Raw genomic sequence first — 16,526 nt, 5'->3', positions numbered from 1 at the left:
CTTTTACCATAGTGCATGATTTGTAAACCTAATACATTTTGATGTTTGCATCTCATAACCAGCGGCATATGTATGGCATTTTTTGATGCAGAAAACTTGCTCGGTACCTCACCCGGTACAGCAGCCCAGCCGTACAGCACTGGACTCGTGATGCTCGAGTGCTCGGGTACAAGTCCCATGAAACATGAGTCATGATAAAACAACTAAAAGACTTGAATACTATAAAACTAAAAAGGCATGGTTGCTTCAACATAAGCATAAACTTTTTAGCACCACTCAACGGGCATTTCATTTCTGAAGTGCCACGATCTGTACAACAACTAACGAAATAAGATTGAAAAGATTGCCAGATTCACTGTTTTGGATAAAACTGAACTATCATGTAAAATATCATGCAAAAGTGCTACAACTGTTTACAAATGCCACACTTCATCAACTTCCACTCTGGGGTCCATTTTCTGTTTTTAAATAGTGGAGCCAAATGATTTTCATGACATTTGGTAACTGATAAACTCACTTTATCAGTTAGTGTTTCCGGTGGCTGAAATTTTGTCAGTCAAAAGTAGTCGATCTCCGAATGCAACGTAATGAACTGGCTCCATATGAGAAAATGTATGAACTTGTCATTTCAATGAAAAGCAAGATAACTTAGATAAAAAAATTATCCGTGAATTTATATGGAAACAAGCTTTAGGAGCTTTCCATCTTTACTCTCCTCATGTTACGTTGCATTCGGAGATCGACTAATTTTGACTGACAAAATTCCAGCCACCGGAAACACTAACTGATATAGTGAGTCGTACAAAACCTTTCTTTTTAGTAAACTTTGTGTACACAAACAATGTAGTCAGTGCTCAAGTTCATGTGTAGAGCCCCTGGTGATACTTCGAGCACAGTTTTATATTGTGTCGAGCCTTCTTAGTGTTTTAAAAATAGCGATTTTAAAGTGCTATCATAGAAGTGCCCATGCACTCCCATTCGAAAGGCATTTTGACCTAAAACGAAAATACGGTCAATCTTTTTCTTTTACACGAAAGTTTGACTCGGGTAGATTAACAAAAAGAGCCTAGGTTCAATTTTGGCGAGAGTTACCCTTTAATAAGACATAATCAACAGATTAATCAAGTATCAAAATAATGATAAGCCCTAGTTACGACTCACTGATCCTGGGTCTTTTGGTTTGCAAGATTGGTTTAATTTAAATTAAGCTCTGGGTTTAATTTCATCTGATTTTCTATTTCTTTACTCTTTTTCTGTTACTTGTTTCTTTTCCCTGTTGTAATAAATAAACCTCATTATGCTAGTTTACACTCTGCAGTGCAATGACTTTCACGCGTTGATCTCTATCTCACCGTAAAACATGTTAAATAAATAAATAAAGATAAATAAAATAATAAAGTTATTGTTCTGAGCATAAGTGTCTATCTCTCCACCTACTGGACTTTTTTGACTTTTATTTTAATGGTCCTAATAAAAAAATAAAATAAAAAAAAAATGCATTATGCACCTTGCCTCAGACTGTGCAGATTATGCTTTTTTACACTCTTTCCCAATTTTTTTTACTCTTAGCTCTTTTCTAATTGGGGTAAAAACTACATGTTTATTACTTTCGACTTGCTGATCTCTGGCCCATCCGGGCTCTGGTTTCAGCTGCCGCTGTGTGTTCAGCTCCTCCAGCATCCACACAGAACGGAGCAGAGGATGTAAACTGTAGTTCATGGTCCACTTCTCTTTCTGTAGGTGATCAGGAAGATCTCTGCAGTTCCTGTGTCTCTCCTGCTCACCCTATACAAATGATCATAAACGTTTATCTACACTAATCCTAACAATACAATCTAAGCCATGTCTGCTGTGATTCAGATAAGTGTAATGTCACTGGCCACCTGTTCAGTGTAACCAAGGATGGTGCTCAATGTCGTCTAAACTGGGAGGATCTCCTGCCGCTTCACTGAGACACCAGCTAATCAACTGACGGCACTGTTACACACAACACAGTCTTCAGGAACACAAAAGAACAAAATTATCATGGGTTTCTACTTCTGAATGTTTGCTATCTCTTGCCAAGAGACAGTTCTCTAGGGAAGAGCAGTCGGCTTTTGAAGGAGACCCTCCGTGCGGCTCTGAAGGGAAAGCACAGGATGTTGTAGAGCCTCACCCCCACTGACCAAACAGTACCCGGTCCTGCATGATAGCAGTGCTGATCAAACCACTCAGGAGGAGCGTATTCAAGAGTACCTGAGAGACCCAAGAAGAACTAAACATCCACTGAAAAGGTTCCAGTCCAAACAAATTATCTTTGTTTGATCATCAAAAGTTCACAAACATCCACAGAGCGTTTCCTGCTGTAACGCAAAACTAACCTGCATAGTATATGTAGGCCGGGTCCTTTAGCAGGTCTCCACAACCAAAGTCCAGCAGCTTGGGATGCTGTGGAAATCAGCAGGTTCTCTGGCTTGACGTCCCGTTGCACACTACTCTGCGGCTCTCGCAGTGTTTCAGTGCAGTGATCAGCTGCACCAGCACTTTCTTGGCCAAACTCTCATCCACACAGCCATTCTCCTCGCAGAAACTCTGCAGATCTTGGCAGGGAAAAGGCCGTTCCAGGATCATGCTGTAGCGACTGCGACGTTCAATCCACTTCACAAGCTGCAGGACGTCGGGGCAGGCATGAGCTGAATTGACCCGGGTCATCAATGCCACCTCCAGCGGCAGCAGACCCTGACCTTCCTGCAGGGACAAATGCTCAATTATATCCAGGGCTGAACGAAACAGATGAAACAGAACAACAGATTCACACTGGAACTTACAACTTTCAGCCTCTCTTGGGTCCTTTCTTTAGAGACGTACTTAATGGCAATCTGTAGACGGGTAGATGGATAAACCACAGTAAATCACACCTGCCTAATTGTTACAGACAGGGCTTGACATTAACTTTTTTGCTCACTAGCCAATGTGGCTAGTGGTTTTCCAAAGTTACTAGCCACACAGCATTTTTACTAGCCACATTTTTGTTGTTGTGAAATTACCTGATAAAAGTTGACTATGGCGTGCTAAAATTTACTTGAACTAGATTTACAACCCTTTTAAATGTAAAACCACTGTACAAACCCAAATCAAGACTACATAAATATATAACAATACAGGTCATTATCATTAGCTCTGATAAGGTTGTGTGTAAAGCACCTTTTTTTAAATAAAACCATGTATTATGTATTATATGTCGCCACATTGCTCCACCGGCATACGACATAACTCCAGCAGGGCAGCTAGCTGTCTCTTCGATTCTTTGTTGTCGGTCACTAGCGACAATACTCATTGGGGCTGTCAAAATTGCTCAAAAATGACCTTCGAATATTCCCTTTAAAAAAAAAAACAGCTTATATTCGATCTATTCGAACATCTGGTTGCGCATTTTGTCAATGACGCGCATTATGTCAATAGGACAAATTAATACAAAGAGACATGACTACTTGTATAGGTAGTTTATTTAAGTTTAAACATATTTGACAACGTATTACCTACACGAAAACAAGTAAATCAACAAATGGCCAAGACCGCAGACATCACTCACTCTCGCTCGCTCACTCGCAGGCACTCTTTCGCGAATAGAGCGTCTGGCGCGAGTGTAAAGACGCGTTTACGCGCGTCTGGAGGTCTTGCGGCGCGAATGAACAGTTTAAATGAACAACAACAATAAGCAAATGTTGAGTGCTGATCAAGAGTTTTGTGCAAGCAATTTAAGGTCGCGACTCTTATATAGCAGGCTTCATTCAGTGATTGAAACAAATATTATTAACATTAATTGAAGTTTTACAGTATACATTGAACGCTCCGAGTGAGCTGTGCTGTGGTAAACATGGAACTTTTCCTTGACATGAAACGGTAAATAATCAAACCAGTGGAAGCCTGCAGTGCATTAAACTGCTGTATCTAACCTACCTTATTCATGCAATATCTATTCAGTCAGTAGGCTACAGTAGCCTACACTTCAGTAATGTTTCTGTTTAACGTTAAATAAAATGACCCCTCAGGCAGCGCGCCCACACGCAAAGCAGACAGCCGCGCCTCTGCTACCGCGGGCGTTTTTCCACATTCGAATATTAATTTTCACCTTCGAAATTCTGTTTTTTTTAAACTATTCGAATATATATTCGAATTTAGAATATTCGTTGACAGCCCTATGGGAGTTGTAGTGTCGTAGTGTCACACTTATTTCAGATGCCTTTTGAAAAGACTACAATTATTCAACCCGCCAAAGTGGCTAGTTGGAGTGACTGTGTTACCCGCCACGAGCAAAATCCACCCGCATTTGGCGGGTTGGCGGGTGTTAATGTCAAGCCCTGGTTACAGATGACATTTACTGATATCAACATTTCTAAAGGCTGTCTGAACAGAGGAGGGAAGAAAATGTCTTAATGGCAGTCTGTCAGACCTGCGGATCCCAGCATACACAGAGCCGAATCCGCCTCGTCCCAGCAATGGGCCCTTCACATATACTTCTGTAACATATACGATCACAAGAGATGTCTTTAAGACATTTTTATGTCAACAACACTGTTTAAGAATTTACTCTGTTAAATTAGTTGTATTTTCTGTTAAGAACTATTGGGTACACTGTAAAAAAATTCCGTAAAAATACGGTACAATGTACCATATTAATTTGAAGGAATTTTCCGTATTTGTCTTTTACAGGACTTTTACCCGTATTTTGAATTACGCGTTGCATTGTGGGAACTAGAAACTGATCGGCGCGAAAAGTTTGAGACGCAAGCGCCATTACACACACAGATGACGCGGCCAAAGTTGCTTTTTAAAGTCGGATTTGGGATGTGTGGAAGCCATTCTGACACTTCTGTGATAAAAAACGAAAATTATATTTTGCTAAATGTCAAATAAGCTGTTTACGTAACGTTATTTAGTTGCCACCCGGCTTGTTAGGCAATGTCGGAGCCGTCGCGTTTATCGTTTTATGCATATCGTCACACATTGAAAGATTTAACGTTAGTTCACACTCGTGGAAGTTCCCCTGATTGTATGTGTTATAGTGTCCTCGTTGTAACTGGTTAATTGGCTTTTATTTTGCCGGTGATGCGGTTTATTTCGTGCCGAGCACACCCGTTAACCAGTATAAAGTGCAGTAACCTTACTCGTGTTTTTGGAGCAGTTTAATGGCTTCAAACAAAAGCTACCAGATGAATCGTCAAGAAAAGGAAAGGCCATTTAAGACTTGCTTGATGAGAGTGTGAAGATGCAGTAACGTTAAGTTACAGCTGGATCAATACCACCACAATTTGTATATATGGTTCTTGAATTATTTGCCACCAAAATATATGCTACAAAATTTCTATAAATATAGAAATTTCTGTATAAGGATTATCCGTTAATAGTAGAGAAAATGTACTGTTAATATACAGAATTTTCCGTTTTAGAGGTGTAGGCCACTGTCAGTAGCCTAAAAGAGGCCTAGAAATAGGGTTTCGTTCCACCAAGTGGGGCACTAATTTTTCTTTTGGTCAATATGTTCAACGTTAATAAAAGGTATCCAAGAAAAAAGTTCTCCACGCATTTTCCTGCAGTTAATGAGAAAAGTGTATTTATTGGCGCACTATATTGATTGCGTATTGAGACGTCTAAAACGGTTGAGCTCGATTTTCAACCAATCAGCATCGAAAATGTAAGTAGGTCACAGCCGAAATCAAGCCAATATCACTACGCACATGTAAACAGAGGAGGACGTAAGCAGCGCATCTTCATCTGATAGCGGCGATCAAGCTCGATTAACACCCGTAAAGTGTATTCTTCATGTCGGAAAAGATGGTGGGAAAGGTCCGCAGCCCTTTACTGAAGTCCGATGGGAAAAAATCAAGCAATGTGCGTAGGAATGGCTCAAAACGTCGGACACTACGGAGCTAACGTTAGCTATCGCTAATAAACATATTGCCCTCCTGGACAAACTGGTCTCTGATGTCCCAACAACTACAGGTTTCACCCGGCCTGATATCGGCGTTTTATAGGCTAGACAAAAAAAACGCTTGACTTGTGTGTATGTGCGTGATGGGTAGGTTAAGGGGTCAGGTTAGTGTGTGTGTGAGAGAGAGATGGGTAGGTTTAGGGGTTGGGTTAGTGTGTGTGTGTGAGAGAGATGGGTAGGTAAATAAATAAATCAAAATTAAATCTTGTTTACAATAATCATTCCTGTGAATATGTACATGTAGTGCAGTTACTGCTCGTGTATGCAAATTAACAATTCACCATTAAATGTGTTATTTTTAAAAGTGTTTTTCTTTGTATACTTTTGAGTTTAACTTGGAGTGTATTGTGATTGTCAAAACATTTTAGTAACTAAACTGAATTTTGACAACATGTTACAATGTTTATATGGTACAATTTCTGGTAAGCTAAGTTTTTTTTTTTTTTTTTTTACAAATTTCTTAAAGAAATTTCACGATTTCAATTCAATTCTTGTGATTTGATTTAATGTTGACTCATTTGGATAAATATTAGGTACACAAGATAGGCGTTCATTTTTCTCAAGAACAATAGGCTACACACAGACAGGCCTATCAGCTGGTAGTATTATTTAAGGTTAAAAATAACTCAAATTAAATATAATGTGTTTTTTATTATAATAACAACTTTATTTAATGATATAAGTACAAATATAATAAATATGTAATATAGTACACATATTTAGCAAAATACTCTCTATAGCTCTTTTTCTAGCCAACTAACGTGCCTATATTATGGTCAATAAATGGCTTTCCTGAGAATGGATGTGTGGTGTGAGAGCGTGTGAAAAGTGTCAATTGCGTGAGTCTCACGGTGAATGCGTGAGAGTTGGGAGTTCGGTTATTATATTTTGGCTTAATTCTATTTGTTATTCAGATTTTACCTCAAATATTACCTTTGAATTGGAACAACATAATGAGAAGTAATTGGGATGTTAATGTTACAGTAGAAGTTTTCTTGATAATCTTATCATGTTTACTGTCCCTAGATAGCAACTTCAGGTATATCACACATTTCAAACTGTTTTAAAATTTCAAAATTTTATTTTGTACTTCAAGTGGTAATTCGGCATTTTTGGGTTTATATGATAACAGGTTTGAAAGTGCAAAATTCCCTATGTTTTCCCTTTTTTTCAAAATGGGCACCTTTAGCATCATTTTTCTCAAAAACTGCAAGATCGTGTGTGGAGAACTTTTTCCTAAGGAATCTCTATATATTTCTGATATTAAATATGTGGAACGAAACCCTATTTCTAGGCCTCTTTTAAGCTACTGACAGCAGCCTATCTCTCTCTCCTCACACACACTAACCTGACCCCTAAACCTATCCATCTCTCTCTCTCTCTCTCTCTCTCTCTCTCTCTCTCTCTCTCTCTCTCTCTCTCTCTCTCTCTCTCTCTCTCTCTCTCTCTCTCTCTCTCTCTCTCTCTCTCTCTCTCTCTCTCACACACACACACACACTAACCCGACCCCTAAACCTACCCATCTCTCTCTCTATCTCTCTCTCTCTCTCTCTCTCTCTCACACACACACACACTAACCCGACCCCTTAACCTACCCATCACGCACATACACACAAGTCAAGCGTTTTTTTTTGTCTAGCCTATAAAACGCCGATATCAGGCCGGGTGAAACCCGTAGTTGTTGGGACATCAGAGACCGGTTTGTCCAGGAGGGCAACATGTTTATTAGCAATAGCTAATGTTAGCTCCGTAGTGTCCGACGTTTTGAGCCATTCCTACGCACATTGCTTGATTTTTTCCCATCGGACTTCAGTAAAGGGCTGCGGACCTTTCCCACCATCTTTTCCGACATGAAGAATACACTTTACGGGTGTTAATCGAGCTTGATCGCCGCTATCAGATGAAGATGCGCTGCTTACGTCCTCCTCTGTTTACATGTGCGTAGTGATATTGGCTTGATTTCGGCTGTGACCTACTTACATTTTCGATGCTGATTGGTTGAAAATCGAGCTCAACCGTTTTATATGTCTCAATACGCAGTCAATATAGTGCGCCAATAAATTACAATTTCTCATTAACTGCAGGATAATGCGTGGAGAACTTTTTGCTTGGATACCTTTTATTAACGTTGAACATATTGAGCAAAAGAAAAATTAGTGCCCCACTTGGTGGAACGAAACTGAACGATACAGCTCACGTACAGCGGCCTAGTGAAGGAACTGTCCGTAATTTAACGGAAAATGTCCTGGTAATTTTCTGCGAGTACATTATCCGTTTTTTTATGGAATTATTTTTTACAGTGTACGAACTGTTTTATAAAGCAATTAATTCATGGTTTACTACTAAAATTTACAAAAAATACCAGATGTTATTTCCATTAAAGGGATATTTCACCGCTGGAAAGATGAATGCGTATTTAAATTGGGTCATTTATGTAGAAGAAATGTGAAATTATTTTAGAAGTAGGTGCCTTCTACACTGAGAAAAGCCAGAAAATGTATTTCTGGCTCATGTGGATAAAAGACAACAACTCCCAGAATGCACTTGCTTCGCTGCCCTATGAGGCCACTCCAAAGACACGCCTACCGGTTACAGAGGGCAGTATCGGAAGAAATGATATAAGTAGGCTACTAGTTGACTCGAAACTGAAAAGACGCCGTTCTATCATGAGATCCCACCCTCTATGGGTGGGTTGAAAACATGCGGAACTAGCTCCTACAACTGGCTGTAGTCTCTAGCCTCTGGCCAAAAAAAGTCTCAGATGACGCCTGATATGTTTTTATCTATGAAGGACTAAAAATGACAGAACGAAAAATAAATAAACAAATAAATAAAAGTAGAAATAAATAAATAAATGCAGAAATAATAGTAAAAATAAATACATTTTGGTAATATAAATGACTATTTCTGTATTTTTACATGTATTTGTTTATTTATTTATGCATTTCTATATGTATTTATTTATGTATTTATACATTTATTTATATATTTATGTATTTATATATTTTTTTATTTATATATCTATATATGTATTTATTTATACATTTATTTATTCCTACATTTATTTATTTCTGTATTTCCACATTTCTACATTTATTTATTTCTGTATTTCCACATTTCTACTTTTATTTATTTCTGTATTTCCACATTTCTACATTTATTTTTCCCTGCGCATGTATGCTAATTGACCAATGGCTAAGCCACGCCCCCAAACGCGATGAGCCAATCACAGTACGCATAGCTAACCTAATACACTTGGACATTCTCTGCTTCCTCGTCCATTGCAATGCATTGCGGTTATCAGTTTTCATTCGTTTTTATGTTTTTTCTTGTCATTTTGGCTTTTAAACAGCGTGTGTGTGTGTGATTTTGGTTGGGTGACAGTTGTAGGTTACAGTTTGACAAGAGTTTACAGTTTGACAAAAGCACAATGTTGTGTTTTACACAAATATAAGTAGGCTAAACACTTTGCAGTTTTAATTATGTCCTGTATGAACAAAATGGAGTATGTTTTTATGTTTCCACTGTTCGATCGCGCCCCGGCGCCCGCTCTCTGAGACACACACACACACACACACACACACACACACACATTCCAGCAATGCAATCTTGACATCGCAGCCTGTTCATTATTCTGCGCTCCCACCAAACGCGAATAGAGCGTCAAATTCGCGCGTATCCGCGTCTAGTTCGACGCTTGAACATTTTGAATCCAAAGCGAATAGGACGCGCGTATAAAGCGAGCGTTTGAAGCGAAATAGCACCAAACTTTTTTACGTTTTGTAAATCTTTGTTCTGGAGCTGAAGCTTATCGACCTTCTCAACAATAAAATTATTAATATAACCCTCCAATGCATATTTAAGGCCCTTTTGGTGACATCGAGATGATATATAATCGTTCTGTCTCCAAAAAATCATCAATTGTCTCCTGTGAAATGTCTCCTACTGTGACAGCTGCCAAAGCGCCTGTTACCGAATGTTGACTGAGTGAGTGGAGGGGGCGTGGTTAGCCATTGGTCAATTAGCATACATGCGCAGGGAAAAATAAATGTAGAAATGTGGAAATACAGAAATAAATAAATGTAGAAATGTGGAAATACAGAAATAATTAAATTTAGGAATAAATAAATGTATAAATAAATACATATATAAATATATAAATAAATAAATATTTAAATACATAAATATATAAATAAATGTATAAATACATAAATAAATACATATAGAAATGCATAAATAAATACATGTAAAAATACAGAAATAGCCATTTATATTACCAAAATGTATTTATTTTTACTATTATTTCTGCATTTATTTATTTATTTCTACTTTTATTTATTTATTTATTTATTTTTCGTTCTGTCATTTTTAGTCCTTCATATATATCATGTATATATATATTTAAACAAGAAATTTTTCTGAGTTTAGGAGAGAGTTGTCCAAAAAGATGCGGCTCTACGATATGCCTCTAGCTGAAGTCACTCAGCTAATATCACAGATCTTGACTGAGTCAGAATTCAATGATTTTGAAAGTGCTGTAAACAATTCTGAACTGCAACAAGCCAGTAAAGATGAATTGAGAGAGGAAGTTCTGAAAGTGTTAAAGGACATTGTTGGACCGAAAGTGGACTGGTCAAAAATCACTAGTTTTGTACAAAAGAAGGGTGAAACTGTTTGTGAGTACACAGAACGATTCTGTCAGACCGCTGCCGCTTACAGCGGAATTGCTGACACTTCAGAGAAGGTGCTAGGTAATAATGGTCCCCTAGTTCGCGCATGGTTTCAGGGTCTTCTGTCAGAACATAAAAATGCATTGCGTTACTTAGAATTAACATGGTCCAGTAGAACCCTGCAAAACAACTTGGACAAGTTAGCTACTTGGGAAAGAGACTCTGATGTCAAGGCAAGGGTAAAAATTGCAGCAGCATCCTTTAAGGGCAACACAGAGAAACAGAAACACAAATATCCTAGAGAAGCCAGTTGTTCTTACTGTGGCAAGCACGGACATTTTGGAAAAGAATGTCGGAAAAACAAAAATAACTTTAAAGAAGTTAACAAGGTTACTCAGCTTCTGCTTAGCCAGCTTGATATTCTGAAGCAGCCCCTCCCCTCCTCGTTAAACTTGTGGGGCAACTTGATACAGTGTTAACCATTTAGGCTGTGAGTGCTTAATTTCCCCAGTAACTCACAACAAAGATGAAATACTTATTTTTGTTTAATAGGACAAAAGGAAAGTGACTGTCTCAGCCTTTGTTTGGGGGACATTCAGTATACTCACAGCCTTAAATGTTATACTGCAGAACATTACAATCAGACACCATCCTCTGTTAATGATGTTTATTAGGACTGATATTTCACTGGAGAATGGAAATGTGCCAATTTTCTCACACACTGTACAGTGTGTACACAACACAGGGACAGAACAGGACACGGACAAGTGAGGTGCCCTGGGAAGAACTGAACGCAACAGGTGTTCGGGGGTGAACCCAGGGTGAAGACACTACCTCATAGGCCTTTCCTGATTTAGTCCATCCTTACCCTCACTGGTCCATAGGTGTCAAATAAATTAAGAAATAGGGAAAGAATAAAACGACAACAGTAGACTCTGAAAACGATAGAACCATAGTGTTTAAACTGCTACAACCGTAGTGTTTTGAAGAAATACTGCTCTCTGTTTTTCTGTTTTCTGTCTTACAGTGTGCAGATAAAACTTGATGGCTTTTTCGAGATCCATATGCAACAACCGTCTCATCTGCGTATGAAGCCCCGACCTCAAGAAGACAACCAGACCCACTGCTAAATGAACTATCACAAAAAAAAAATGAAAAATACACAACACAGAGAATTCACGGACCCTAAATTGCTTGTTTGTTTCTGTGTCAGCATGCAATTACAGATGAACAACACAGAGCAAGTTATATGTGCCTGTAACTTACACCAGTTACAAGAATGAACTTTATGTGTCTAAATTTGTATTTTGTGAGAGTTTTTAAGAACTCTCAAAGGGGGAAGTGTTGGATTACATATTTTATTAAATGTTTAATTTAGTTTCCAATATAGACTGATAAAGTTTAGCAGCGGTTATGATGAGTATATCAAGAGATTCCTTCCAGTGTTGTTCTCTAAATGAGTCAATTCCTGAGACTCTCACCCTCACCCTTTGTCCTTATGCATTTCCTGCCCAGTAAGCTCAATGTACAGCTGTGCTTTTGTCTCTGTGATCATGTGAAGATATGGGTGATACCGTCAGGCTGATTGGATCATTTGAATAATAGTGTTATGCTGATTAGTTCTGTCTCTCTTGAGCAAGCCGGATAACCTGCCAAACTGGTTTTGACTTGATTGATCATATCATGCCTATGCTTTGTCTTGATTTGTCTCCACCTTCAAAAGTCCCTCCTCCTAAAATGCCTATAAGACACCATGTAAATTTATATACTTTAGATCATGTTGGAAGTACTACAGCAACGTACAGCGGAGTTCTCAATGAAGAATAACTTCCGTTGAACGCGATCCCAACTGTCTCCTAGTCTCTGCTTTGAAGAAAGAAAACTTTACAACACGGTTTATGAACAATGATCAGTGATCACCAAATTCCTGGTTAGATTTTTTGACAGTTTTAAGTGCTCATCATTAATATAAGAGAGCAATTTGGTGATCATTGATCGTTGTTTAGGTAAACGATGTTAAGCTTTAAAAAAAAAAAAAAGTGGTGTGTACAAAATGGCTCATGACGAAATCTGGTGGGTACGCGCCCCCACAGAAATCAACGCCTATGATTGCGTGGTCAATCCTGCATCACCATGGCGCGTACATTTACCATGTTGTGCCGGAAGGTAGACGTGTTGGAAGTGGCATCTTCCACTAAGCTAAGTTACATGTCTTTCACTGTCTCTTCCACTAACTTAACGTTACTTCTGTCTTTCGCTATCTTTGTATTTTACTATCTCTATCTTTCACTGTCTCTTTCACTATCTCTATGTTTCACTGTCTCTTTCACTATCTTTGCCTTTTGCTATCTCTGTCGATCACTATCTCTATCTTTCACTGCCCAGAGCCTTTAAAGCCAACCAACCCCGTGACGTCACAAGTTAGAATACTGCACAATGGTGGCGCCCTGGCCGCAAAAGATATAACGGTTTTTCTTTTTTCTTTTGTAGGATTGGGTGCGAATCAAACACAAATGAATCTTCCAGGTGATTTGTTCAAACATAACTCCATACAGAACTCAACATTCCAGAACCCAAATCACCAATCCAGGGCCATAAAATCAGGCTCCAGCTAGTCTACGCTAACCAACGAAAACCCCCAACTAAGAACTTTTATGAGTCCAGCTAAAGGAAGAACTTGTCAATGTGAGATAGCTTGGAAAATAATGATTGGTTCAGAGATGACACAACTCGAGCCCACAACATTCCAGACCCCCTCCTCCTTAAGGACCTCTGAACGAACAAACCAATTCTCTTCTTTTCAAACCAGAGAACTGAGACTTTACCTAACTATACATAAAATCATTCAAGAACAATTTTCAGGCCATGTCTTATGAGTGCACTATAGAAACTTGGGATTACATCTTCTCACTCTTAAAACTTAATCTTTCCTTACTCTTTTTCTTTCTGCAACGCATATGAATGTGTATGTGTGTGTTTGTGTTAGATTAATCAATAAAGTCTTGTTTGTATTTTAAAGAGAAATATTACTTGTGTTATTGTGCTTACAAATTTAATGTCTTAAACTTCTGATCTAAGTTACCTTGCTAACTATATAGTGTTTCACTATAGTTCGGATATTTATATCCGTTGCAGAGTTGATAGTTACAGCCAGTTCAAATGAACCGCGAACGAGTCATTTGCTCGGTTGTAATAAGTGACTCTTTTGAATTCCTTATAAATTAATTAATAATTCCTTTGAGCTAAATTGTAATCACTACAAATTACAAATATCTTACACTTTTATGTTTACATTTGTCATGTTTCTTATGTAATTGTTGATTATAGTGGAAATCCATCTTGTAAATCATGTAAACTTGATTGACTGCTTCATTTCCCCTTTAATCCTCAACAGCAGGGGTGCCTTTTACCCAAAATACCATACTTTTACATATTCTTCAATTATTGAAAACCTGTTTTAATTACCTTGAAAGATATTTGTCTCAAAATATATTCAGTAATTTTAGTGATTCTCATTTTACTTAAATCTACAACATTTAAAAAAAAAAACATAAAATTTGCACAGAAAAAAATTTGTGCTGCTGCCCACGATCGCGTCAAGTATCAGCCATATTTCCACGTGTATCTTGAAAAGTTTTTGTGCCATTTAATGGTTTAGAGGAAAATAAAATTTAAAGGCGCCTTTTACCCTGGTGCAGCTTTAGCCCTTTTGTACCCTATATATATGGCTTGCTTAGTTGGGGTTAAAAAAACACTTAATATTCAGTAATATTCAGTTCTGCACTGACACTATTAAAGAACAAAACTTGTATATATGTAAATAATGTCACTATTGTCTTCTGTAGAACTGCTTATTGCTGAATTGAACTTATTTCATAATTCAGGAACTTTACACAGCTATTGAATCAAAATTGCAATGAACTGAGCTGAAACTATATAATAAGTATAACTATATAACGTCTCGGTTACGTATGTAACCCTCGTTCCCTGAGTAGGGAACGGAGACGTTATGTCGGATGACGACGAATGGGGTTTCGCTTAGAAAGCCTATCATCTTCGAGTATATAAAACGAGCCAATGTCAATGAAATGCCATGGGTCTGCGGAATTTGCAAAGCGTAACTCCGCCCTACCCTGGGGGTGTATAAGGAAGTATGCCGGCAACATGAAGATATGTCTTCGCTGAGGAGCCGAGACTGAACTCAGGCGTTCCAGTGGTACAGCGGAAGTGGCAGGGAGACGTAACTTCTCCGTTCCCTACTCAGGGAACGAGGGTTACATACGTAACCGAGACGTTCCCTTTCGTAGTTACTCCGAGTTACGTCGGATGACGGCGAATGGGGTTCCCAGTCTAATCACGCCACCTCGGCTGTCTTCCAGTGCCCTGCGTAAGTCTGAGCTCCCTGCCCAGAGGGGGAACCATGCACATGGAGGCACCTAGCCAAGCACGAAAGCTGCCTGTGGCATAACAGTGCTGGAGGAGACTCAGGGCTTACTAGGCTCACCTTAGGAAATATCGCACGTATCCCATCCGAGGAGAGGAATGGCGAGCAAGCGAAGACACCTGAGCAGAATCTAGTACCGGCTGGTTGAAGCCAGTTCATGAGAAGAAACTGGCTCCACTCGGAGATTGTAGAATCCGGCTGGAGGGACAACCTCGATCGCACCCTTCGCCAGTAGGGTGGCGACCTCTGCTCATGACAGGGGCATTGCCACAGACCATAGTGAATCGGACTCCCCTGAAGCGGGGAGGAGATCGCGCAAACTGAATCGCGTAGCCGAGCCTGATGGTCCTCGCGACCCAGCAGGACAGACTGGGGAGCTCTAACCAGGCTCCCAAGAACTGTACCAGCGGTGTCATGCGGACCACAGACGTACTCAGTGGTGCAGCGAGGCGGAATGACCGGCCCAGGCGTGGGTGGCATAGTGGCCCGGTGCGGGGGCATGGTCATTAGCCGCGTCCTGCCAGAGGCCGCCAGGGGAGGACCAGTATCCCACGGGGGTGTGCTCTGGCAGGGGTCTGGCGACAGAGGGGGACGAGAGTGGCGCACACTGTCATCCGAGAACTCTGTGTGCTCAGAGATGGTTGTGTCAGTTCTTTCTTTAACCACATGAGGGTGCAGCGGGAGTGGGAAAACCAAGGATTCTCCCCCGGCCCTCCACCGGGGGAAGGAGCGGCCCTGCTACCGTCTCCTGGAAAGAACTGGAAGCCATCTCTGAGCAGCCCGTCTCAGGAGCGGCGCCCAGCCTGGCGTTTAGCAGGGCGCAGGGCGGGAGAGGGCTGTTGCGCCGTCCTGCGGCTTCCTCCACGACGCGGCCCGGGTGAAGGCTGCTGCTGGGGCCGTGCGGGAGGGGCGGGAGCCACAGGAGGGTGCCCTCAGCGGCGAGCGGACTGAGGCACCTGTGCCGACGGCTGGGTGGAGGCAGCAGCAGGCCGTCGGGGCAGGACATGTTTTAAAGCCTCAGTCTGCTCCTGAGCAGTCGAGAACTGCTGGGCAAAGTCCTCGACTGTCGCTCCTGGACCACACATGTGGACATCACCTGAGCCAGGGAGCGTGCGGTGAGGAGTGAGGAGTGAGGAGTGAGGAGTGATGCAGTGAGGAGGCTGCCAGCCCCGCAGCTCTATAGGCCTTCGCCACAAGGATGGAGGAGAACCTACAGGCCTTGGAGGGGTGCTTAGGGTCGCCGCGGGAAGAAGCACTCTGAGGACATAGTTGCATGGCAACAGAGCGTTCAACCTGGGGAACCCCAGTGTACCCTCTGGCAGCCGCCTGATCGAGAGGAGGCAAGGCGGAGGAGGTCGCCGAACGATCACGGGAAGACATGGGTGCCTTCCAGAACCTCGTGTCCTCCTCATGCACATCCGGGAAGAATAGCATTGGGGTT

The 16,526-nt window shown here is 40.5% G+C and overlaps 1 pseudogene across 1 annotated transcript; it reads right to left on the bottom strand.

The window, feature by feature from the left end:
• Positions 1–1,715: 1,715 nt before the first annotated feature.
• On the bottom strand, positions 1,716–16,091 carry LOC308704525 (serine/threonine-protein kinase pim-3-like; annotated as a pseudogene). Its single transcript has 7 exons — positions 15,749–16,091; positions 4,417–4,499; positions 2,808–2,858; positions 2,361–2,727; positions 2,060–2,235; positions 1,898–1,977; positions 1,716–1,785 (listed from the first exon to the last, which is right to left on the bottom strand). The product of its transcript is annotated as a serine/threonine-protein kinase pim-3-like (transcript).
• Positions 16,092–16,526: the final 435 nt, after the last annotated feature.

This window comes from Scardinius erythrophthalmus (genome assembly GCF_964197995.2).
Source record: "Scardinius erythrophthalmus genome assembly, chromosome: 16".
Taxonomy (NCBI): Eukaryota; Metazoa; Chordata; class Actinopteri; order Cypriniformes; family Leuciscidae; genus Scardinius; species Scardinius erythrophthalmus.
This window is presented reverse-complemented; position numbering and strand designations above follow the sequence as displayed.